Source organism: Myotis lucifugus, unplaced genomic scaffold, assembly GCF_000147115.1.
Source record: "Myotis lucifugus unplaced genomic scaffold, Myoluc2.0 scaffold_5, whole genome shotgun sequence".
In the NCBI taxonomy this organism is placed as follows: domain Eukaryota; kingdom Metazoa; phylum Chordata; class Mammalia; order Chiroptera; family Vespertilionidae; genus Myotis; species Myotis lucifugus.
The window spans coordinates 5,400,051-5,424,137 of record NW_005871053.1 but is presented as its reverse complement, the minus strand read 5'-3'; the positions used below and the strand labels follow the sequence as shown (position 1 = coordinate 5,424,137).

At 40.4% G+C, this 24,087-nt stretch overlaps 1 protein-coding gene across 6 annotated transcripts in view; it reads left to right on the top strand.

Annotated features, from left to right (window-relative positions):
* Positions 1 to 24,087, top strand: part of OSBPL6 (oxysterol binding protein like 6) — a 175,639-nt gene that overhangs the window by 9,425 nt on the left and 142,127 nt on the right. For all 6 annotated transcript variants that reach the window (XM_023744492.1, XM_023744511.1, XM_014467615.2 and 3 more), the window contains exon 2: positions 1,254 to 1,398. The gene's annotated coding sequence lies outside the window, so the exon portion shown is untranslated. The remainder of the gene's footprint in view (positions 1 to 1,253; positions 1,399 to 24,087) is intronic.

The following is a 24,087-nucleotide window of genomic DNA, read 5'->3' as shown; positions in this document are numbered from 1 at the left end:
CACCAAGGTCACTCCGGCTGCCCTTCCCTCTCCCCACCTGGTGGCTTTTTGTTCCCTGTCAGCCCCCATTGCCTTGCCATTGCTCTGTCCACACCAGTCTCTCTCTCTCCCCCATTTCTTCCATTTAGCACCCACCCCATCCTCCCTGAAACCCCCTGCAGTCCTGTCCCTGACAGCTCTGCAGCTTCTGCTTCCCCTGCTTCACTGGGCATCTTCCTTTGGTTGCCCGCTTGTGTGTTTTGTTCTCCCAAACAGGGGGGAGCTCCTCTTTTAGGGCCGGGCCTCTTTCCTATGGCTTTCTGTCTTTAAAGCTCCTGAGAGGCCACTCTGTTGGACATCTGATTGCTTCCCTCAGAGCACACTTCCCTGCTCTGCAGCACCTCATTTTTCTGGCATTTTCAAGAAAAGAAGTATTCCTCAGAGGTGACACCCCTATTAAACACGAACCTCCCTTGCTCAACAGCAAAGCTTTTTTTAAAATGGAAAACTCGCTCAGATGGCATGGCTCAGTGGTTGAGCATCCACCTATGAAGCAGGAGGTCACGGTTCCATTCCTGGTCAGGGCACATGCCTGGGTTTCGGGCTCCATCCCCTGTGTGGGGCATGCGGGAGGCAGCTGATCAATGATTCTCTCTCACTACTGATGTTTCTATCTCTCTCTCCCTCTCCCTTCCTCTCTGAAATCAATAAAGATATATTTTTTTAAAAATGGAAATCTCTCTAGAATGTTTTATGTATTTCACTTTAAAAATTGCTCAGAGACACCCCAACACCAGAGAGCCCCCTAATGTGTTGCCAGTGACTCCGGCTAAGAGGGCTCATGCCTTCCATAAAGACGGCTTTGGCGGCGGGGCAACACTAACTGCTCCTTTACCAAATAACCTCAGAATTCTTTTCTTTTCACTTGTTTTCCTTGAAGATCTTTTGCTTTCTCCTTTCATTAGTCATCCAGCTTCTACTGCATTTCCATGAGATGAGCCCTCTCCCGACACATAGAAAACATTAGTTCAAAAAGTAATGCTATTTCAGCCACATCTTGGAAGTAGTGAGTAAGGAATGCATTTTGCTGAAGCTGTTTTTCTTTATCTCCGAGGTTCGTTTTCCAGACAGTTAAGATGGTGCGAAGTCTCGCTCACTGTTAGATAAATCTGGTACTAGACTTTGTTATTAGATTATAGGAGGGTTTATAGCTGTTCCAGTTACTGGAAATGAGTTATCATTCTGATATTCTTTTATCTGATTATCATTCTCAGGATCATTCATTTATTGCACAGAATATTTCTTGAGCATGTACTACATATTCCAGGCTCTGCTTTGAAGTCGGAAAAGGATCTGCTCTCCGAGAACTGACATTCTAATGAATGGAGACAACCAGTAAAAAGCACTTTGCTGTTTCAGGTACTAGTCATAACGATGGTAGCAGTAAAGGGGACCCATGGGGCAAGGGCAGTTGTTGTTGGTGGTGGATATGTTGGTGTCCTGGGGCTGCCGTAACAAAGTACCATGAACTGTGTGGCGCAAAATGGTAGAAATGTATTCTCACACAGTGCTGGAGGCCAGAAATCCAAAATCCAGATGGATCCTTCCTTGCCTCTTCTACCTTCTGCAGCCGCAGGAATCCCTTGGCGTGTGGTAGCCTAATTCCAATCTCTGCCTCCTTCACCTGTTTCTCCCTGGAGCCGCTGTCTGTGTGTATTCTCTTCATATAAAGACACCAGTCACAATGGGTTAAGGGCTGACCTCCTCTTAACTAATTACCTTGCAGCAACCCTGTTTCCAAGTAAAGCCACATTCTGAGATTTTGGGAGTTAGGACTTCAGCACATCTTTTTGAGGGACACAATTCAACCCCTAACAGTGGGTTTCTTTGGGCGGGCTGGCCAGGCAACGCCTTGCTAGGTGGAGACATTCGAGTTGAGCCTGAATAATGGAAAGGGGCAGGTTGTGGAAAAAAATCTGGGTGTAGATTCTTTTCTGGCTGCGCGAACAGCAAGTGCAAGAACCTGGGGAATGAGCCTGTTGGCATCTAAGATATGTACATGAACTTTACACTCTTAAAGAGGGCAAACAAATGTCGCATTTGAGAAGTTTACTTTTATAGTTCAAGTTGATAGGATTTTAGTTTTGAACATTCTTGAATGTTTTTTACTTCTGGTCAGGCAAAGACTGAAATAATTTTTCTTCAAAAATTAATTACTGCCCTAACTGGTTTGGCTCAGTGTATAGAGTGTTGGCCTGCAGACTGAAGGGTCCCTGGTTCCATTCCAGTCAAGGGCACATGCCCAGGTTGCACGCTCGATCCCCAGTAGGGAGTGTGCAGGAGGCAGCCAATCAATGATTCTCTCTCATCATTGATGTTTCTATTTCTCTCTCCCTCTCCCTTCCTCTCTGAAATCAATAAAATAATAATAATAATTTAAAAAATTAATACTGACGAGCCAGGTCTTTAAGCATTAGCTGTCTGTGACTCTGGGCATGGGACCATCTGCTTAATAAATCCTTATTTTCTTGGCTGCAAGAAAACAACACAATAAAAAATACTCCAAGACAAAACAAAACAAATAAAAACTGCTGAGAAGTCGGGCCTACTGACAGTGGCTAATCACATTTTAAGAATTTTGTTGATTAAAATTTCACTTTGCATTTTAATAGTAGAATTTTTCCATCACCATGTTTGGGTTATTAAACTAAAAGCTTAAAGTATAACAACATCTGAAAATTAAGTAGACTTTGTAATAGTAGAGATTATTCTCTAGTGATAAGAAATTAAGGTTAAATATATATAGCCTTTAAAAACCTATCATCATATATTAAATTGTCATTTTCAACATGATTATAACATTATTGTGGTTGTACTCTGTGCCACCTAGAGCTAAGTAGCCTTAATATGATTTATCCTACATATTTATGAATATTTTTAGTTTCTTTCTCTTTCCCTCTCCCTTCCTCTCTCTCTAAAAATCTTTGAAAAGTCTTTAAAAAATCAATATAGAATACAAAAAATCTATATGGAAATACAAATTTTACAAGATAGTCAAGAAGATTTCATGTAGACTGGTAACACCTTTACGTATCCAGAAGTAGGATAAAATAGCCTAAAATATTGTAATATTTAATGAAAAAGTGACATTATGAAATATGCATTAGTAAATTATATATGTGTACTTTAGCCAGAACTTTGATGTAGTTAATATAGATATATTTGTTTGTATTACTTATAAATAACAGGTTTCCATAAAAAGTTCTAAATAAGTTCAAAAATGCTTATGTAGATTTAGATTTTTATAGTGAATGGCTATTTAGCTAAGATTTGGGATTACAAGCACAGACTGAGACCAAAGCTGCCTGGGTTCAAATCTTAGCTTTGCCTTGTCCAGCTCTGTGACCTTGACTAAGTCCTTTAACTGTTTGCCTTATTACCTCATTCATGAAATGAAATATATAAAGATAGTACCTAAAACAAAGGGTTGATGGGAGGATAGAGTGAATTAGTGCATATACACTTCTTAGAATGGGCACATAGTAAGTGCTGTTATAATTTTTAGCATGTCAATTGAAAATTGATATATTAATATTCATAACTAGAGGCCTAGTGCACAAAATTTGTGCATGGGGGGGAGTAGGGGCTGTTCTTCAGCCCGACCTGCACCCTCCAATCCGGGAGCCCTCAGGGGATGTCCTACTGACAGCTTAGGCCCACTCCCCGTGGTTCTCTGCTGTCTGAGGGGCCTGCTTGGCCACTCCTGAGTGGCTGCGGCGATGGCCAAGCAAGCCCTGCTCTCAGTGGCCGCCCCCCAGGACTGGAGGACTCCAGCAGGGCTGAGAGGACTGGGCGCCGCCATCTTGTGGCTATGGGCGCCGCCATCTTTGTGTCGGAGTGATGGTTAATTTGCATATTACTCTTTTATTAGATAGGGTAGGAGAATATGTAAAATGTACATACAGTCAGTATCTCTTATTCCTTGTTACAAATCATAAGCTAATTTGAGAGAAATAGGAAAATTTCCCACAGTGCTTGTAAGGCTCTGTTTTAATGGTAAAAGTATTTTATATGCTTATCCACTTAGTTACTTATAGCAATGACTATGTTCAAGAGATTTTGTTAGGTCTTAAGGGAGAAAGAAAGATGATTAAGCTGTCAATCCCGCTCTCAAGAATTTACCCATCCAATAGGGGAGATAAGACATAATTTAGTATAATACATAGTATAATGAGGTAAGTGTCACATCAAGAATCTGATTTAGCGCTGTGAATACCTCTGGAAGCAGGGAAGCATCCGAGGAGGTACTGTGGGTAAGAGGGGCGTGGCTAAACATTTAGGAACTGGTGACATTTTTAGAAGATGGGAAGAAGAGGAGGTATCCAAGGTAGAGAAGAACAGTTAGGTAAATGGGAAAAGGACAGAGAATCATGTCCCCAAGTCAAGAAAGGAATTTCTAGGAGGAGAGATGGACTATCATCCCAAATATTATAGAAAAGTCAAGGAGAGAACATGAAAAGCAATTCCCTCTTCTTTTCTGGGGGCCAGAAAGATTGAGCTGGGGATTCATTGGCTTTTCTTGACAAAGTAACACTGTAATGGAATTTCTGTACTTATATAACTGTAATAGCATCAGATCAGCTGGGATATAATTTATTTATATTGATGTGATTCAAACAAAGTGGAGGTTATTTATTTATTTATTTATTTATTTATTTTTAGTCTCTTAAAGATCACTTTCAAGACCACCTACCATTCATTTAGCATTTTTAAAAAAATATATTTTATTGATTTTTTACAGAGAGGAAGGGAGAGGGATAGAGAGTCAGAAACATCGATGAGAGAGAAACATCGATCAGCCGCCTCCTGCACAGTCCCCACTGGGGATGCGCCCGCAACCAAGGTACATGCCCTTGACTGGAATCGAACCTGGGATCCTTGAGTCCGCAGGCCGACGCTCTATCCACTGAGCCAAACCAGCTAGGGCTCATTTAGCATTTTTTGTGTGCCAAACATTCTCCTGAACATTTGAGATGATCATCCTCTCCTTTAAAGCCTTGTAGCTGCTCTTGCAGTAGATACTGTCACTTTCATTTTACAGATGAGAAGGCCATGTCCAGAGAGGAGATGGCCAGCTCACAATCCATCTATAAGAAGTGACCAAGCTGGATTCCAACTCAGCCTCTCTGGTCCCAAAGCCTGGATTCTTAACCAGTTATTTTAGGGATAAAGTTGTTTAATAACCTCAAGGCATTTTAGATGCAGAGGTGAATACCCAACTTTCACTGATGACCAGCCACACTGGCCTGCTTGCTGTCCTTGAAATAAACCTGGGTTATTCCCATTGTAGGGCTGTGGTGCTTGTTCTTTTTCTTTCTTTAGAATACTCTTCCTGCTGCTATGCCTCATGGGCTCCTCCTCACCTTTCCTGTGTCATCTGGAATGTCAGTGAGGCCTTTTCCAGCCCTCCACTAAAGTGCGTCCACCCCCACCCCCACCCCCACCCCAGGGCATCCCATCTGAGAACATCTCCTTCCTTATGTGTTCATTTGTTGTGATTGGTCTCCTAATTCTCAGTGTGTGCCTTAGGTACTGATGATTCCCAGGACCTAGGATAGGTGATCTAAACTGTTTGTGGAATAAATGCATGATATCTCAAAGATAGCCGACTTTAAGTAATTGGTGAGATTTTTTTTAAGGTTCTGGAGATGTTAGAAATGTCGTTCATATCAGCAATTATTTCTTTTCTATTTAACATGCACACCTTTTTTCAATAACTGAATTGATACTGGGTGACATTTTAAAGGAAAGTCCTAAAAAATTTGCCTGTATTGAAAATGATACAAGTTAATTGTAGAAAAATTTGCAAATACAGAAACTTATATTTTTTAATGCTATAATAAACTTTTACTTATTTATTTTTAATTGAATTTATTGGGGGTGACATTGGTTCATAAAATTACATAGGTTTCAGGTGTACAATTCTATCATACATCATCTGTATATTGTATTGTGTGTTCATTGCCCCAAGAAAGTGTATTTTAAAATGACTTATATGGCATCTAGAAGCTAAATTTTAACATTTGGATATATTATTTCTTCCGAATTGCTTTCTTTTACTCAGCAATCTATCATGACTATCTCTGTGTTATTGATTATTCTCCTAAACTTTATTTGTTAAATAGACTTTATTTTTTAGACCATTTTTAGGTTCTTAGCAACACTGAGCAGAGATTTCCCATATACCTTCTTCCCTCAAACAAGTCCAGCTTCCACTATCAACACTTCACACTGGAGTGGAACATTAATTACTGAACCACAGTTCATAGTTTACATTCTGGTTCACTATTGGTGTTGTACATTTCATGGGTTTTGACAAATGTGTAACAATATGTATCCACCATTATAATATCGTACAGAGTAGTTTCACTGCCCTAAAAACCCTCTATGCTCTACCTATTCATCCCTCCCTCCTCTGACCCCTGGCAACCACTGACCTTTTTACTGTTTCGATAAATTAAAATTTTAGTAAGATATAGAATATTTCATTTTATGTGCATGCCATGTTTTCTTTGATTTTAGTTGGATAGTTAGGTGGGTTTTTTGGCATTATTAATAACCTGATGAATGGCTTTGAGTAGAGATCTTTGTGTACAACTCCGATAATTTCCTAGAATGGCTGGATTAAAGACTAAGGGATATGAATACTTTCAGGCCTTTGTCAATTATCCTTTAACAGCCTAGCCCTTTAGATGTTTTTTTAAAAATTTTTTTTACTCCCACTAAGGATGTATGAGAGGGCTTAGTAAAAAAGAATTACCTATGGCCTGGTGGGAGCGCCTTAGTTGGTTGAGCGTTGTCCTGTGCATCTAAAGGTTGCCGGTTTAATTCCCAGTGAGGGCATATATGAAAGGTAACCAATCGATGCTTCCCTCTCACATTGATGTTTCTCTCTCTCTCTCTCCTTTCATCTCGCTAAGCATGTCCTTGGATGAGGATTAAGAAAAAAAAAGAATTGCCTATGAATTGTGAAAACATAGACACAACAATAGCTCATGCATGTGCAGTTTATTGTGTATCAGCCATTGTTTTAAGCACTTTATTTGAATTAACTCATTTAGTTCTCACAATAATGCTGTTGGTTAGTACTATTATTAGCTCCATTTTAGAGATGAGAAACTGAGGCACACAGATGTTAACTAACTTGCCAAAGTGATTTTCTTAGCTATAACATGGGGATGTATTAGGACCCAACTTTCAAATTGTGTCGAGTTCTAAACTCTTCTGGCTCATAATAAAAACTAACCAGTCAGCAGTGGTATTGGGAATCATCACTGGTGTAGAAGTAGCAGCATCAAACACATAGCAACTATAATAGCCATAGAGAATGTAATTGGCTCTTAGTTTTTAAGTTAATGGGTAAATATTTAAATAAAATACTTTATTCAAATTTAACTTTGTCTAACTCACCCAGCATTTAGTACATGGTTGGTATTTAGTGACTATTACTTAATGATAATTTATGATTTTTTTTTTCTGAGAGAAAATTGGATGTAGCATGTGTCCTTTAGATTTTGGATTGGATGCTATGGTTTTCCTATCTTCAGTGTATAAATACTATCTGGCAGATAGTAAATAAGACCAAATTGTTAATCCTGATTGGTGACGAAAAGAAATAAATATAGCTGAAACCGGTTTGGCTCAGTGGATAGAGCGTCGGCCTGCGGACTGAAAGGTCCCAGGTTCGATTCCGGTCAAGGGCATGTACCTGGGTTGCGGGCACATCCCCAGTAGGAGATGTGCAGGAGGCAGCTGGTCGATGTTTCTCTCTCATCGATGTTTCTAACTCTCTATCTCTCTCCCTTCCTCTCTGTAAAAAATCAATAAAATATATTAAAAAAAAAAAAGAAATAAATATAAAACCCAGTTTCCTAAAATCAAATGACAACTTCCATGTGTCATTTTGTAAAGGCAGCCTTTTAATTTTTGGCTTTATGCGAAGTTCTGCTTTAAATAAATAAAAATAAACATTCTTTTCCCTCCTCTCCACTGTTCTTCCCCAAACCCCAACCATTACCCCTTCCACACACTTGTTATTTTTGTTGATTTGCTCCTGAGGATGCTTGTGTATTTGCTGCTCAGTGTTTTTCTTGGTCTTTGTAGAAGAAGACACACTGATTTTCCTGCCTGGGTTGGGTTTGGGGCTGTATTCTATGGTTCTCGGCTCGCTGAGATATTGAGTTTTCAACCTTTAGCTGCCCTTGAGTGACTGCTCAGACGTCATGGGGAGACTCAGTGGGACTGATAACCATTAAGGGTTGTTTTTTATTTTCACTTGTTAAATCCCCAAAACTAATGCTATTAAAGGGCTTTTCATAGCAGTTGAAAGCTCTATCTATTCATCTTTTTAACTCCCACGTCACATAGCCTTGTGCATAGTGGCCTTTCAGTAAATGTTGAATGTATAATTTTTGTTAATTGACTCAGATAAAATTACACTGTACATTGTTTGCTATTATAAATGCTAATTATAGCTTTCTTTAGTTTGTATTTACACTCTAATCTTTGGGAGCACAGAAGAAAAAAACTTGTTGAGTTTTTCCCTTAAGCTATAAAGGAAAACATTTGGAAAAGCAGTGCTATACTTCTAGTCTCAAATGTCCATTATAGGGTAGCTAATGGACAATTATTTGTTTCAATATGTAAGAAATATTTTTAAAAACTCTGAGAAGAACGACTGACTATTCTTTTTGAGAAGGCTATGTAATGTAAGATGACCAGGTTTTAAGAATTAGATTTTTCAAAGCCAGGAATAAAGTAAACAAAGATTAAAATGCATTTATTTATGTTGGAGATGCTGGAGCTTTATAGTTGCTCTTTTTAAAAATTTAGAACAGGCCATTTGACATTTCTCTGCAAAGCAATAACTTGTGAGTTAAATGCAAGCAATGATCTGTCTTTTCAGATACTTTCAAAACTATCCACAAATCATGATAACTGTCTTCCTTTCTCCTCTGCCGGCATAGGCATGATGACTGTACGTAAAACAGGAAATTAGTAATCTCTTTTTGAAGGTGGTGCTGGATTGTTGTTCCTGATGAATTAGCTCATACATCTTCCCCCGAGTTTTGGCTTAAATATGCAACTCAGATGATAATATTGAATCTAAAGGTGCTTTGTGCCAGAATGTATTACTGTGTGGAAGGAGGGTGTTACTTGACAATTTTATGCTATTTTTGATAATTTCTTGGAATTACTTTTTAAAAAATAGATAGATTTTCTTTAGGAATTCCAGAAAGCCTTTAGAGAAATATTCCTAAAATTGTATGTTATTTTATTTGTGTATATGTATATATATATATATATATATATATATATATATATATATATATATATATATATTTCAGAGAGGAAGGGAAGAGGGAGAGAGACAAAAATGTCAATGAGAGTGATCAGCTGCCTCCTGCATGTCCCCTATGTCCCCTACTGGGGATCGAGCCCACAACTCGAACATGTGCCCTTGACCAGAATCAAACCTGGACCCTTCAGTCTGCAGGCTGATGCTCTAGCCACTGAGCCAAACCAGCTAGGGCTGTATGTTACTATTTTATTGAGAATTAAGATTAAAATCATCTTTCTGATTTTAAGGTAGTTAATTATGATTAGTACTCTGTTTAAAGAAAATAATGGGATGGGGGAAGGGTGAAATGGGTAGAGTGGGGTCAATTGTATGGTCACAGATGACTTTTGTTGGTGAGCATGCTGTAATGCAGGGGTCCTCAAACTACAGCCCGTGGGCCACATGCAAGTACAAATATTGTATTTGTTCCCGTTTTGTTTTTTTACTTCAAAATAAGATATGTGCAGTGTGCATAGGAATTTGTTCACAGTTTTTTTTTTAAACTATAGTCCGGCCCTCCAACGGTCTGAGGGACAGTGAACTGGCCCCCTGTTTAAAAAGTTTGAGGACCCCTGCTGTAATGTGTACAGATATTGAATTATGTTGTATCCCTGAAACTTACATGATATTATAAACCAGTGTTACCTCAATTAAAAAATATATATTGGAAGGCAATGTTAAGAGTTCAAAGTTGATAGTCAGCTGATTTTCATAAAATCAGAATGATAATGAGAGGGAAAGAATGGCCACTCTTCACAATAATGGTTCAGATTACTTTGAGAGGATTTTGTGACAAACAGATGCCTGAGTATCTGCCATTATATATTCTTAGTGTCTCAATACCCGAAGGCTTAACTAGCACCTTAGCCTTTTCAACATTGCTGAGTCACAATAAAGATCTTAAAAAATCATCTAGTCACCTCTCATTTTGTAGATGAGGAAACTGAGGTGCTGAGAGATTGAGTGAGGTGTCCAAGCCAAGCCAGACTTTACTGACCATCCCATTCCTGACTACTAAGCTATCCTGACCTGGTACATAGTACACATTAGGGTTGATCTGCAAATATTTGTACAGATATAGGGAAAATGGTGATGGGACCAGTGGTATTCCTATTCCTTTTTAAAAAAACAATTTTATGAGTTTATTTGAGACAAATTAACAATTACCCTGAAGCAAAATCTCAATGGGGCAGTTTTGCAGCTTATTTGATACATTAGAATCAAAGGAGGAGATGTAAGGAGGGTTACATGAAACCCATTGGTGGTAGATTAAGTGGGCAGGAGAAAGCAAAGCAGGGAAATCTTTAGGATTGGAAAAAAAGATGAAATGGAGAGATACCACTTTTACATTGGTGGATACAGGATAATTAATAATTAACATTTATAGCACGTAGAGTTGGTATTCGGGGAACACAATAACAATGAGGGGTCCAGTGGTTTGTGTTCTGGTTCCTGAGGTTGTGCCTTTGAGGGTGGGAAAAGGAAATTACTCTGACATTCCAAAGGTATGTTAGATGTATAAGAACAATAGACAGAGCTCACTTAAGGTAAAGACTGACCTTTGCTAAGGAAGCTATCTATAGTCCTGGGACCTGATTATCCTCCATGACCTGCCCAGTTGTGGGTTTGTGATCAGACCATCCTGGTTGGTTACTGTTGGTCACTGAGCTTCTCAGGCCTGTCTTGCACAGTTCCTTTTCCATTCACAGCCCCCAGCTGTTCTCTGGGCTGGCAAGCCCAGGTATGTGTGAGGCACCCAGGTGCACTGTGCCCAGTTCAGAACTGCTGTGCTATGGGCTCTTTTGACACGAGGGCCAACATTTCTTGTGTCTAATGATGATGGATTCTTTCAGCATTTGCGTGCCTGAAAATATCTTTGCCTCAGTTGTGTGTTTTTTTAAATTTTTATTTATTTCAGAGAGAGGGAGGGAGAGACAGAGAGGGATAGAAACATCAATAATGAGAGAGAATCACTGATCGGTTGCCTCCTGAATGCCCCCCTCCTGGGGATCGAGCCCGCAACTGAGTATGTGCCCTGACCGGGAATCAAACTGTGACCTCCTGGCTCATTGGTAAACCCTCAATCACCTTCCCCCTCCTCCCCAGACTATCGCCTAACCTCTAAGGAACACCAAGAGACTTGCAGCCAGGGGAGCAGTGGGCAGTGGCACCTCGTCCTGGGTTAACCCCCTGAACCTGTCTCCGAGGCCCCCTATTCTCTGACTTTCTAGTGAACCAAAGCAGCCCAACCTAGGCTCTCCTGTTCTTCTTCTGTGCGCTTCCTTGTGTATTTTTGCTGCAGTCAATAAATCTTGCTTGCTGAGTTGACTAGAGCTTAACTGATTCGTTGTTGTTTTTTAGCTATTCCTCGTTTGTTTAGTGCCTGCTCTGTGCTGGGTTTTGTCATAATCACTTCTTATCCCCACAATAAGTTCAAAAGGTGTTGTTATTGATAATCCTTCTCCAACTCCACCCCACTTCCCCCTCACCCTCAGCCCCAGCCCTTCTCAATAGCACAGATGAGAAAATAGAAATGTCAAGTGACTGCCAGAATCCTATAGCTTGTAAATTGTATAATCAGATTATCAACCTAGTTCCCAGTAGCTTCAAAATCAGCTGGTCCATACTACTTTCTTGCTAATATTGACATTTGTGTCGAGCATGTGACTGGGGAATTGAGTGCTAAAAAGGAAGAGGTTGCCATGACAGCTCATGGTTAACTAGATCAGGAAAGGACGGCTGATGAATTGGAAGAACTCGTGTTTCAGAGGCCTCAAGGTCTCTGTGGTGCTGACAATGGTAGTAATGGCCTTGAAAGAAACAAGGGAGCATGGAGTTAGCCCTGGGTGATGACGATGAAAGATGTGGGAGACAGGGGTCCCCAGATTTTACCTGGTCTTCAAATTAGTCCCAGGTCTCTCATGACAGTTCCAGATTGATTGTAGATCTGAAAAAAGTAAAACAAAATAAGCAAAGATTTTTAAACAAGACATAGAGTACTCATCTGAAAGGAAAACATTGATACAATAGACAGTATTAAGTTTTCAACAGAAACACTGGCAGAGAGCAACAAAGGAAGCAGCAGAGCAAGGAGAAGTTATTTCCAGTACATAGATCCAAGTCATTTTTAAGTCCCTCACTGAGCAAACAAGAAATTACATGTAGTCACTTATTTAAACACCAAAGTGTTGTATTCTTTCTATCTGAAATTCATTAACAAGCACGATGGCTCTGTGTATGTCCAGAATTGTTTGTCTAATCCTCTTAAGGGCATTATACCACTAAGCAGCACAGCGAAGTGATCAGTTTTAATTAGAACAGTCATTTGCCACACTTGAGAAGCATTTGACTCTTGGCTATAGAACTATCAAAAGTTGGGCAAAGAAGTATTAATTCTCCCATCTTTTAAAGTTATATTTCAAACTGTTGATAACAGTCACAATTGAGTCAGTATGTAACCTTCAACTACTCAAGCCTGTTTAATATGCTTGTTGATCAGATTATGCATCTAATTTTTCCAGTTCTTTAATATGCTATCAGGATTTACCTTATTTTGAGAAATTGTCACATATGAAGGATTACAACGTTTTCTAATAGGTAGAAAGAAACAGAAAAGAAAACTCCTTGGATTATTGTATGGGTAAAAAGCTTTCGTGTATTATGTGACCACAAAGGAAAGCGAAGATCTCAAATTATATATTACTGTATGGTCAGGGATTATGAAGTAAAAAATAGCAATGAGACTGAGTCCACAGCAGCATGTGAAAATCAGAGTCACCACTTGATAGGTTTCCTCTCTATCTAGTAGACCAATGAGACAAGAAGTCAGAGCACAAGACTATGAAGTCACAGTAGTATAACCTATATACTTGGTGATGTTGTTATTCTTCCTTTGGTTTTCAAGGTGAGGAGAGAGTTAGAAAATTCATTCATGTTGAACCACTTATAAGAGGATTTAATTCAGTTATCAAAGGTTTTAGTAACCTCTTTACTGACTCTCTCATATAAGAGTTGGGTTTTTCTTTAAATGAGAAAGTGATATAACTGGTGCACTATAGGTGGGCCTGTGCTTGTGCCCTGCGTGTGTGCTGACATGGCGGAGTGGTATTTCCTATGGCTGCTAGAACAAATTACCACAAGCTTAGTGGCTTAAAACAGCACATTTAGCCCTGGCTGATGTGGCTCATTTGGTTGGGCATCATCCCATGCACCAAAAGGTTGCTGGTTCGATGACCAGTAAGGGCACATGCCCGGGTTGTGTTCGATGCCTGGTAGAAGGCGTGCAGGAGGCAGCCTACGGATGTTCTCCTCTCACAGATTGCTTACTTCTGTTAAGAGCCCCATGGAGCTGATTTGAAAGCTTACACCACTCAAGTGGGGCTCTTAAACTGAGGGCTTGACAGACAGAGCCAGTTCCATGAGGAAGCCTGCCCTCACTACCTCCCTGTTATCCTCAGGGTTTTCCTGTTGCTCAGGGCAGATCTCACAAAGAATCATCTCCCAAGCTTCCGCCATTTTTCTTACCTACTAAATAACTTAAAGGCTTTTTAACACATAAAAAGCCTTTTTCCTCTTTTGTCCCTTTTCATATTATTATTGTATGGATTCTGAAAAATAAAACTGTATTAAAAATAAAAGCTATAATTTAAAAATAAAAAAGTTGACAAGAACTTGTAAACTTTGCATTTAGTTCAGACCAGTCAGTGTTTTACTTTTAGGTGATTCAACCTAAGGGTATTGTTTGACGGCCATGTTTTAAATCTTATACCTGATGTCTTGTCAAGTTTGAATATCAATTTTGGAAAACTGATGTAGACACAATACACCTCATGTACACTGGATGTATAAACAACGGCTCTTTCTCTCCTGAGATGGAGCAGAGAGTAGGGCCAGAACTGGAGTCAAGATGGTCATCTGCAGCCACATGGCCAAGTCCATACGGTGAATGACTTCATGGATAGACTGAGATGCACAGTCAGGGAGGTGACCCTCCTAGTCAATCCCGGGAAGGTTGGACTTGCCTGTGTACAAATAGAGTAGCTGTATAGCTTTTGATATAGTTTCAGAGACTTTGGATAACAGTGTGTTCTGAAGGCACTAGGACCTTAGTCATCCGTTAATATTTTGCCTTGCCTAGGACTCACCTTTCAGGCTGTCTCTGGTCCCAGAACCACCTTTCCCTTCAGGGCTCCCATCAGAACATGGGTGATTTCAGCTCTTGCTTCTTACTTCCTGACTCCAGCCTGATGTCATTTTGGTAGGGAATCCCTAACCCTCCTCTATCTCAATAGTCCTCAAGGCCTGAGTCTTTGCCTCACCCCACTCTGAAATACTCCCCACGTCCTCATCTTTGGATTTGGGTCTGTCATGTGGCAGCCTGTGGCCCCGCCTCCCAACTGCTGCCTCTCTGTTACCCCTTTGCCCAGATTCCTGGCTTGGAGCAAGATGAGTCTAAGGAGTGGCATCTTTGTCCATTCTAGGACTGCTGCTGAGGAGCGATATCCTTAGGATACCTAGCTGTGTCCAGTGTATTTTTTTCACAAAAGTGTTGTTATAGGTGGTTAGGAACTTTAGTTTAACTCTGTGATGGTTTAGCACATAGCCCCATCATTTCCAACACAATTTTTAAGGAAAAAGTAGGTTCTTATTTTCAAGGAGTAGACTTGAAAAACCACCTTTTGGACACAAATTCCATTGGTAAGTTGGGGGCTGCCTTGTAACAACATGCAAAGGAGGAAAAATGTCATCATCAAATATTCATTAGGCTCCTACTTGTGCAACATGCTGAGGTGACTGCCCGATCCGTGGGCCTCCCCTCCGCTGGGCCTGTTTTTGTAAGCTGTAATAAGGCCACCTTACAAATTGCCCTCTGCACCTCAGCACACTGTAGAGCTTTCTCTGAATATCTGGTGTTGTACTAATGGGGAAGATTAAGGCAAGAAGCGTTCCTAGTCTGAGAAAGTGCGATTTTAATTTAAATACGTCCTTTCCTGGACCTAAACCCTTTTAGTCACTGAGCCTGCACTAATTTCTGTGATTCTTTGGGGGCTGAGGCACTCTTCTTACAGCTTTTTAAATTAGTGCTTCCTATCGGTTCAGTGTTTTCTTTCAAGTGAGGCACTCTTAGAATAATGTGACACATGGCGATTTTCAAAAGATTAAAGCAATGTGTTCAATTGTGAGCCTTACAACTAATTGCCTGAACTAATTATACATGAAGGGCCAAGCCATTAGTGTTAATAAGAAGTGACTTTGGTAAGTACAGTTTGACCCAGAGATTGAATAACTATTGCAAACAATAACCAGTGAGGCGGGTAGCCATTGTATAAAACACCCAAGCTGGAAATTATTCATGTCTATTCAGATTGGGTTTTCCCTAAATTGTTACCCTTACACTTAGTTATTTCCTTTTCAGTGAAAATGTACACCCTTTTGAGCTTGGAGGCTGGATCAGCTCATGGAAAAGTATTTTGAATAAATGAATGTGCACTCTATGAACATGGTCCTCTTGAATGTTCCTCTTCAGGTTCAGTTGCACCCACATAAAATGGCAATGCTCACAGGACTCCCACCTAGGTCTTCTTCCTCTACAATCTGTCTCTGTTTCACCTCATCAAGTTCTGAGTCAGCTAGCATATCCCACATTGATTTATCTGGGCCAGGTATCTTCTGAATTCCAGATGCCCATTTCCACGTGGCTATCTTACAGGAATTGTAAACATGTGCTTCCCCCAATAGAACCTTGATCTCTCCCGAATCTGCCCTCTCTCACCTGCCCTGGCTCCTGACCTTGGCAAATTGTCCAATGCAACTCCATGTACTGTTGACTCCTTTCCAACCATTTGTCTTCATCCCCATCACACTGCCCTTGTCCCTGCCCCCATTGTCTCCTTTCTGTACTATAGCTTCATAACTGTTCTCCTCAAATCCGGTTTGCTTCCTTTCAAGTTATACACAGCTGCTAGAAAAGACTGAAAGCATTAATCTGATCACCCCACTATCTGCTGCAAAGTATGTAATGATAACCCACTGCTGAGGGTCAATGTCTTTCATTAGTGTGGCCATTTGATCTTGTATGCTCTTCATCTCTAATTCACAACAGCCCAGACTCACTGGCCATCTTTCAGGTGCTTGAATTCATCTAGATCAGCCATGGGCATACTATGGCCCGCGGGCCAGATCCGGCCCATTTGAAATGAATAAAACTAAAAAAAGAAAAGACCGTATCCTTTTATGTAATGATGTTTACTTTGAATTTATATTAGTTCACACAAACACTCCATCCATGCTTTTGTTCCGGCCCTCCGGTCCAGTTTAAGAACCCATTGTGGCCCTCGAGTCAAAAAGTTTGCCCACCCCTGATCTAGATCCTTCCCTCCATAAAGCCATTGTATAGTTGGTTTCCTGGGCCTGAAATGCTCTTCCTCTTGTGCTCTACCTGGCTACTGCCTCCTTACCCTTCTAGTCTTTGCTTTAGTATCATTCCACAGTGACATTTCCAAAAGCCCTCCCCAGTTGGTTAGATTCCCCTACTAAATATGCCAGCAGCATCCTGTACTTTGAAGCCATCATCATAATTGTAATTAAATCAGTATTTGTATAATTACTGTTTTGATGCCTGAGTCTCCTCCTAGCCTGTATAGTCCCTGAGAGCAGGGACCATGCCTATCTGGTTCACTGTTCTTTCCCCAGTGCGTTTCATAACAAATATTTGCCAAATGAATGTATAATGAATGCAGGTGGACAGAAGCTGTGCCATATGTTATGTGTATTTGTACTTATGCTTGAATGTGGGGTTGATGTTCTAGGATTGAATGCTTCCCACTCCATAATGCAGCAATACTGTGAAAGCCTTATATAGATCTTGTTAACTGTTCAGCTTTTGCACCCTCTTCCCCCCTTTATTCTGGAAGTAGATTGTACTAGTCAGGGTTCTACCGGAGAAACAGAACCAGTAGGAGAGAAAAAATTTATTGCAGGAATCAGTTTACATGATTGATGGGGTTGTCTAGACAAGTAGGACAGGAGGTCAGGAAGGACAGGCAGGTTGGAACTCTTGGGCAGTGGGCAAAGCTGCTGTACAAAGGTGGGATTTCTTCAAGGGAAGCTCCAGCCTCACTCTTCAGGCATTTCAACTGATTGAATCATGCCTGTCCAGATTAGGGTCATCTCAACTGATTATGGACTTTAATCACATCTATAAAATACCTTTATAGCAACACCTAGATTAGTGTTTAAATTACTGGAGAATGTAGCCTGTAGCTAAGTCAACACATAAAGTTTACCATCAAATAAACAGTTAACAAGCAAAATTAACCATTAAAAAAACCCCAAACTTGGCATATCTTGGATTGAGAATGATTAAATATTTTATTCAGTGGGTTTCTTGTTAGCTATAGAAAGAATGTCTAGTTTAAAGAGATTTTTACCTATTCTGCTGAAGTATGTTAAGTAACCTAATTTCTCTACTATCCAAAACAAATGTGTGACTGACTATAATCAGTAATCAAATTTTAGGAAAATTGGTTCTTTTTACTGTACATGCGCTGCTTCTAACAAGTGGATAACTGTGTTGTCCAGTTTTATTTATGAGAACAGCAAACATTTGCTGAGCACAGGGCTGGGCAATGGAGATACAAGATACTACCCCTGTGTTTCAAGGCCTTGCAGTAGATTAAGTAGACAAATAAGTAAACAGATAATTGCAGGCCTGGAGTTCAGTGAGGTTGCAGTATGAAATACGAGGGAGGCATTCTTTGATGCCAGAATGTGAAGTGTCCTGTGTGCCAGGCTTGGGGACCCAGCTTTACTCTTCAGAGAGAGAAGAGGTCCTCCTCTCTGTTGGGGAGTGTCATGTTCATATCATTTAGAAAGAGGAATCTGGTGTGGAGGGTGACACAAGAGAAGGAGAGTGTTAATGGCAGGAGTCTGAACTAGAGGCTGGATTCTAGCACTAGCAGAGTGTATCAGTTGAGTGAGGGAGAGGGAAAATTTGAAGATGACTTGAGGTTTATTGTTTGAAAGGTGGAACTATGACAAGATTAGTAATGGAAGTGGGATGGATGTTTAGTGCAGGGGCAGGTGAAAGGACAAAAGCTAACAGTTGTCACTTACTGCGCATCTATACTGGGTCTGGTGTTTTACACACATATCTCATGTTGGTTGAGATGCAGGTGTGACATCTAGCCTGAATGAGATCTAAGGAGTGTCTTGAGCCAAAGAAGTTTGAGGAATAGGCTTAGTGTTAAAGACCTTTTTAGGTCTTCCATCTTTTGTAAAGGTTAATATAGGTATTCCATTTTGATTCTGAGAGGAAGTCTACTTATAATTAAAGATGAATGTCAGCTAGAAGATATTTGTAAAGAGAAAAAAGCAAACATGCTGATTTCTGTGTGTTATCTCACAACTCACAAACCAAATTGAAAAAACAGTTTTTTGGCCTTGAACATTCCTCTTGGTACATGAAATTGTATCCATTAAATCTACTTTGTAAAAAGGCAAGTACTAGGGCTCTCACCAATCAAATCTGGGAAAATTGGAGGATCAAAATAAATAATACAGAGCCCAGGCCTGAGGATTTAGCGTGATGGTGATTGAATCCCCATCACCTGGCAAAACATGAAGGCTTTCATCCCAGCTTTCATCTGCTGGCACCCCTCCCCGTTTTGAGTAAGATTTTGATTTTATTCAAACAAAACAAAACACACTGATTTCCTTTATTAGTACACTGACTACTTAAAAAGTATTAATAAAATATGTGGAACTATATGCAGGTTAAATGAAGAATTAATCTCCCCATTTTTTTTTACTCCAAAACAAATAAATCCAAGTCAAAAACCAACAAATAACTTAATTGAAAAGAGTACGTCTTGAAAAAAATGATAGTAATCTATTTATAAGCCATGAAGTGAAATAAGATTCAATCAATCTACATTGCTAAATAAATAATTGGGAATGAGGAGGGAAAGCTCTTTCTTGCAAGAGCGTGCCAACTAATAAATGTGGAAGGAGGTGGGAAATAGAAAAATCACCATTTGGCAAATAGTACATTGATGGTTGATGAAGGCAGGAGCTGTCAGTGGGTGGGTGGAGGTTTGATGAAAACAGGATATTGCCATAGTCTCATAGTATTTTTCCACAAAATACTCACTAATTACAAAGAAGGAAATGGTGACTTTATGGTGAAGATTGGCCGTTACAACTTTGTACAGGTGATTGAGGTTAACACCTCAGTGATCCAATATCCTGTGCCTCCTGCTGTGACACCCTGAGAGAAGCACAGCACCATTTTTGGGGTCTTCTTCTTCTTCTTCTTTTTTTAATATATTATTATTGATTTTTTACAGAGAGGAAGGGAGAGGGGTAGAGAGTTAGAAACATTGATCAGCTGCCTCCTGCACACTTCCTACTGGAGATGTGCCTGTAACCAAGGTACATGCCCTTGACCGGAATCGAACCCGGGGCCTTTCAGTCCGCAGGCCGACGCTCTATCCACTGAGCCAAACCGGTTACAGCAAGGGGTCTTCTTCTTTAAAAAAAAAATGTTTTCATTGATTTTTAGAGAGGAAGAGAGATGGGGAGAGAGAGAAACTTCGATCAGCTGCCTTCCACATGCACGCGGACTTGGGATGGAGCCCGCAACCTGGGCAAGTGCCTGACTGGGAATTGAACTGGCAACCTTTCGGTACATGGGACGCTCAACCACCTGAGCCACACTGGCCAGGGTTTGGGGTCTTCTTGTCGGGAACACATGGACTGAGTCTGGTCATGAGGAAACGTCAGATGGACCTAAATTGAGGGTAACCCAGGTTATCCTGGAGAATCAAAAGTTTTGACTCTTTAAAACTGTCAAGGATGAGAGAGACAGGGAAAGACAGAGGAACTGTTCTGGATTGAAGGAGAATTATGGTTGTTATGTTAGGGAGTGGCCTTGCTTTGGGAAATACACTCTGGAATATACAGGAGTGAAGGGGTCTCATGTCCACAATTTACTCTCAAAGGTTCAGAAAAATACTGAAGACTGAACAATGAGGCAAAGGGGAAATAGGAAGTTCTTTGTACTGTTCCTGCAATGTCTTTGTGAGCTTATAATTATTTTTAAATTGACTATTTTTAAAAGTTCTGAAACTCAAGGAAGGACCTAGGGACTGTTTTGGACTGAAGGAGACTGAGAGACATGGTGAATGCAATGAATGATCTGGATTGGATCTTTTTGCTCTAAAAGAAATCATTGGGATATTTGGCAAAATTTAGGAAGGTTTTTGGGTGAAGGAGATATATATATATCTTTGTACTGTTCTGGCAATTTATCTATAAGTTTGAAATTGTTTCAAAATAAAGTGTTCTTTTTTAAGAGCAAGTGCTTTTCTGAAATCCAGACTAACTTTAATTTCCTTTTGGTTTGGATAGAATAGGATAGACTTTGTTCCTGCTGGGAGAGGCCAGCCAGTCTTTGCCTTTAAAGAAGAGGACTGCATCATATTAAAGCTTTAGGACATAGCTAAGTGATGCTTCTATAGATAAGTCGACCTCTTGATTCTTTGCCCTCAAATGTAAACTCAGGGTAACTACATCTGCCTGGTCTGCCTTATAGGGTCCTTCTTAGGGCGAAATGAGAAATATGGAAACATTAATTTTTAAAAAGAGAGAATGCTAATGAAATGCAGGCTGTTACTGACCAAGTGGTGCCTAGGGATGTGTGATTTTATTTCCAGTATGTTAATGGAAGTATTCTGGTTTGGTAATGGAATGCCTTTTCTCTTCTCTTTTTTCCTCTTGTTTCCTGAGTATGTCCACACCTCCTGGTATCTCCTTTTGCTGCCTTTTCTTTTCTCTCTTTGTTATTTCCTCCTTCTTTTATCAGACCTTATTTTTTTCCTCTTGTACAGTCCTTGCTTGTGTCTTTCTATCTCCTCTGCCTCTGCCTCTGCTCTCCCCCTTCTGCAGGCTGGTTCCCGGCCCACTCCCTTGACTTTCTTCCCTTTTTGTTGTAGCTTCAAGGATTCTAGATATCATACTACTTTTCCAATTCACCTTTATTCAAGAGAGAGGTCAGTCTGAATTAGAGTCTTAGCAAGTAGACAAGACTGTTGGTAAAAATGAAGTTTTATTAATAGCTACTTGTTATTGAATGCTTACTATGGGTTGAGAATTGTATTGGGTGCCTTATCTATATTCACATTTAATCCTCACAGCAGCATGTTAGAGTAGGTGTTTTTATCCCCAGTTTACAGAATTGGAAAGTGAAGTACAGATGTTGAACAATGTACCCAAAATCAAAATTGATAGGTGGGAAAGCCAAGTGTCAAAATCCAAGGTGAATTTCAAAACTTGAGGTGTTTCAAACCTACTATATGGCACAAGAGCATTAGTTCCATAACAATTGTGCCTAAGGGGCCAAGGGTGACGTTTAGATGAATATTAGTAAGAAGCAGACACAGTAAGTCTTTTATTGCTTATTACACTGGCGGTGGAGAGGGGGCACCGGAATCGTATGTCAGCATTTGAATGGCTGGTTCTTGGCAAGTAATTATTTATGATCAGCCCACATTGCTGCTGAAAGCCATCCCATCGGACTCCTTTCTGGAAGATTCTCCTTTTGGAGTGTAACAGGAACTAATTACGTGCTATTAAATCTGAGACCCAGTTCCTATTCAGAGGTTCCAGTGGTAAACCTCTCGTGTCAGGAGCAATTAGTGGCACTGTGACATGTCATCGTCAGTATGCTCAACTGTGGACAGTAAATCCTAGGAGGATGGGTAGTTTTAAATAGCCACCTTCACCATCACCCCAAATGCCACCTGAGCAATGCCATTTCAAGGCAACAGATTCAGGACAATTTTCCTACTAGTATTCTGGAGGTTTCAGAAATATGAGAATAAAGTTAATTTTGTAATTTTTCAGATTTTGAGTGCTTAGGAAAAGGGCTAGTGATATTGGGCAAATCCTGCAAAACGGTCTACAAGCTGATCATGGCGACTCTGCTCCCATGCAGCCCCCATAGAGTGACTGGCATGTGCCAGTGGCACCTGGGCATACGCTTAACCAAAAGCAGGGATTTGAAAACATGTTTGGCTGAGGCTTGAGAAACCCAGTTCTAGTGTGTTGATGGGCTACCTTGGATTAGTGGGGAGTGGATCTTACACCATTTTTTTAAAGTTGAAAAATGAGCGAACTTCTCATTGGAATTTGAAACCTTTGTTAATAAACTATACCCTATAGCTACATGTCCTTATTCTATTTTACAGAGAAAAGTGCAGGAGGAAAATGTAGTTTTCTTTTGGAAATAGAATGTGTTACGGAAGCATCATTGGCTGAGATGTGTGCACAGCCTGCTCATCGCTGGTGGTTGTGTGTGTGTTGCTGACATTAGGATTGCCTCCTGAAGTGGGATTTTCCTGTCGAGTTTGGATTTTTAGCATGTTGCGGAGACACTGCATGGGAAAATACAGTCACAGGATGTTTCTAGAGTGTGGCTGAGCGGTGAAAGCATGTCAACAAAACTGCCCTCATGGGATAACTGGACTGTGTCCATTAAGCCAGGCTCTGCCCGGGATGCCGGCTCTGAGATAGGCATAACTTGGAGGTAATTGACTCTTCAGTCCACTGAGGCCACTCAAGGATTCTCTCTGTGGCAAAGAACCTCTTTGTTTTCCCTTCCATTCTGAGGCATAGCTATTTCAACTAGACTATTTATGTCGACAGTGAATTCCAACCACCACAAACAGTCTCTGGAAGTCTCGAATGTGTACAACTTAGAGATGGCCACTTAGCAAATGCCTTAAAAAGAGAGAGTGAAATGAAAGAAAAGAAAGAAGAAATATATACTTGATTAAAAATAATTTGGGGGCATTGGTGAAATTTGGGTGGGCAAGGGTTGCCAGTTATTTTAGTGTAGGGTGGAAACATCCCCAGGAAACACCTGAGAAGCATGCAATACCAGTTGGAAGAATACATCTTAAACACACACCCTTTAATAAATGAGTGTGTCAGTAGTGAGTGAAACTGAAGGGAAGCTCCCTGCAAGTGTAGATGAAGCTATGAGTGTGATTTGGGGGGAAATATAAATTAAATTACAGATTATTTGGCCCTAAATCTGTGTTTTGGGTGTGTGTGTGTGTGTGTGTGTGTGTGTGTGTGTGTGTTATAAAATTTTCACTCATCTTTCCCAAGTAATGCACTTCTAAATGTCCTTGCAATGATATTAGCTGATCCTCAGTTTTAAGATAAAAGTTGGCACTGTCCATCAGTCAATGCAGTCTATTTTTAGAGAGATGTGGATTGAATTAGCAGAGGTGTGGCTTTGCTTAGTGAGTAATACTCACAGGATGATTAAGTTAGTCACGTTTTTGGTGTAGGAAGGCGGAGGGGCTGGTCTCACAATCTATGATACACAAAGTAGTAAGCTATCGGTACTTTTACTTGCCAGGAAAGGTGTAAGTGCATGGTTTTGCTGTTCTGAGCCCAGATCAGAGCTGTCAGGTGACCCTTCACAGGCCCACCACTTAAATCGTCCCCCTGGAGTAACCACTGTGGAGCTCTGTGCACCCTCTCAGACACCATGTTCTCTGTTGCACTGTGGCTTTTCTCTCTTTTTCTATGGCACATGATGGGAGTGGAGGGAAGAGCGGGAAGGCATCTGCTAAACCCTTATGGAGACCATAATGGTTTGTAGCATGTTCTGTCCAACTCCAGGAAGTTCTTCTGAT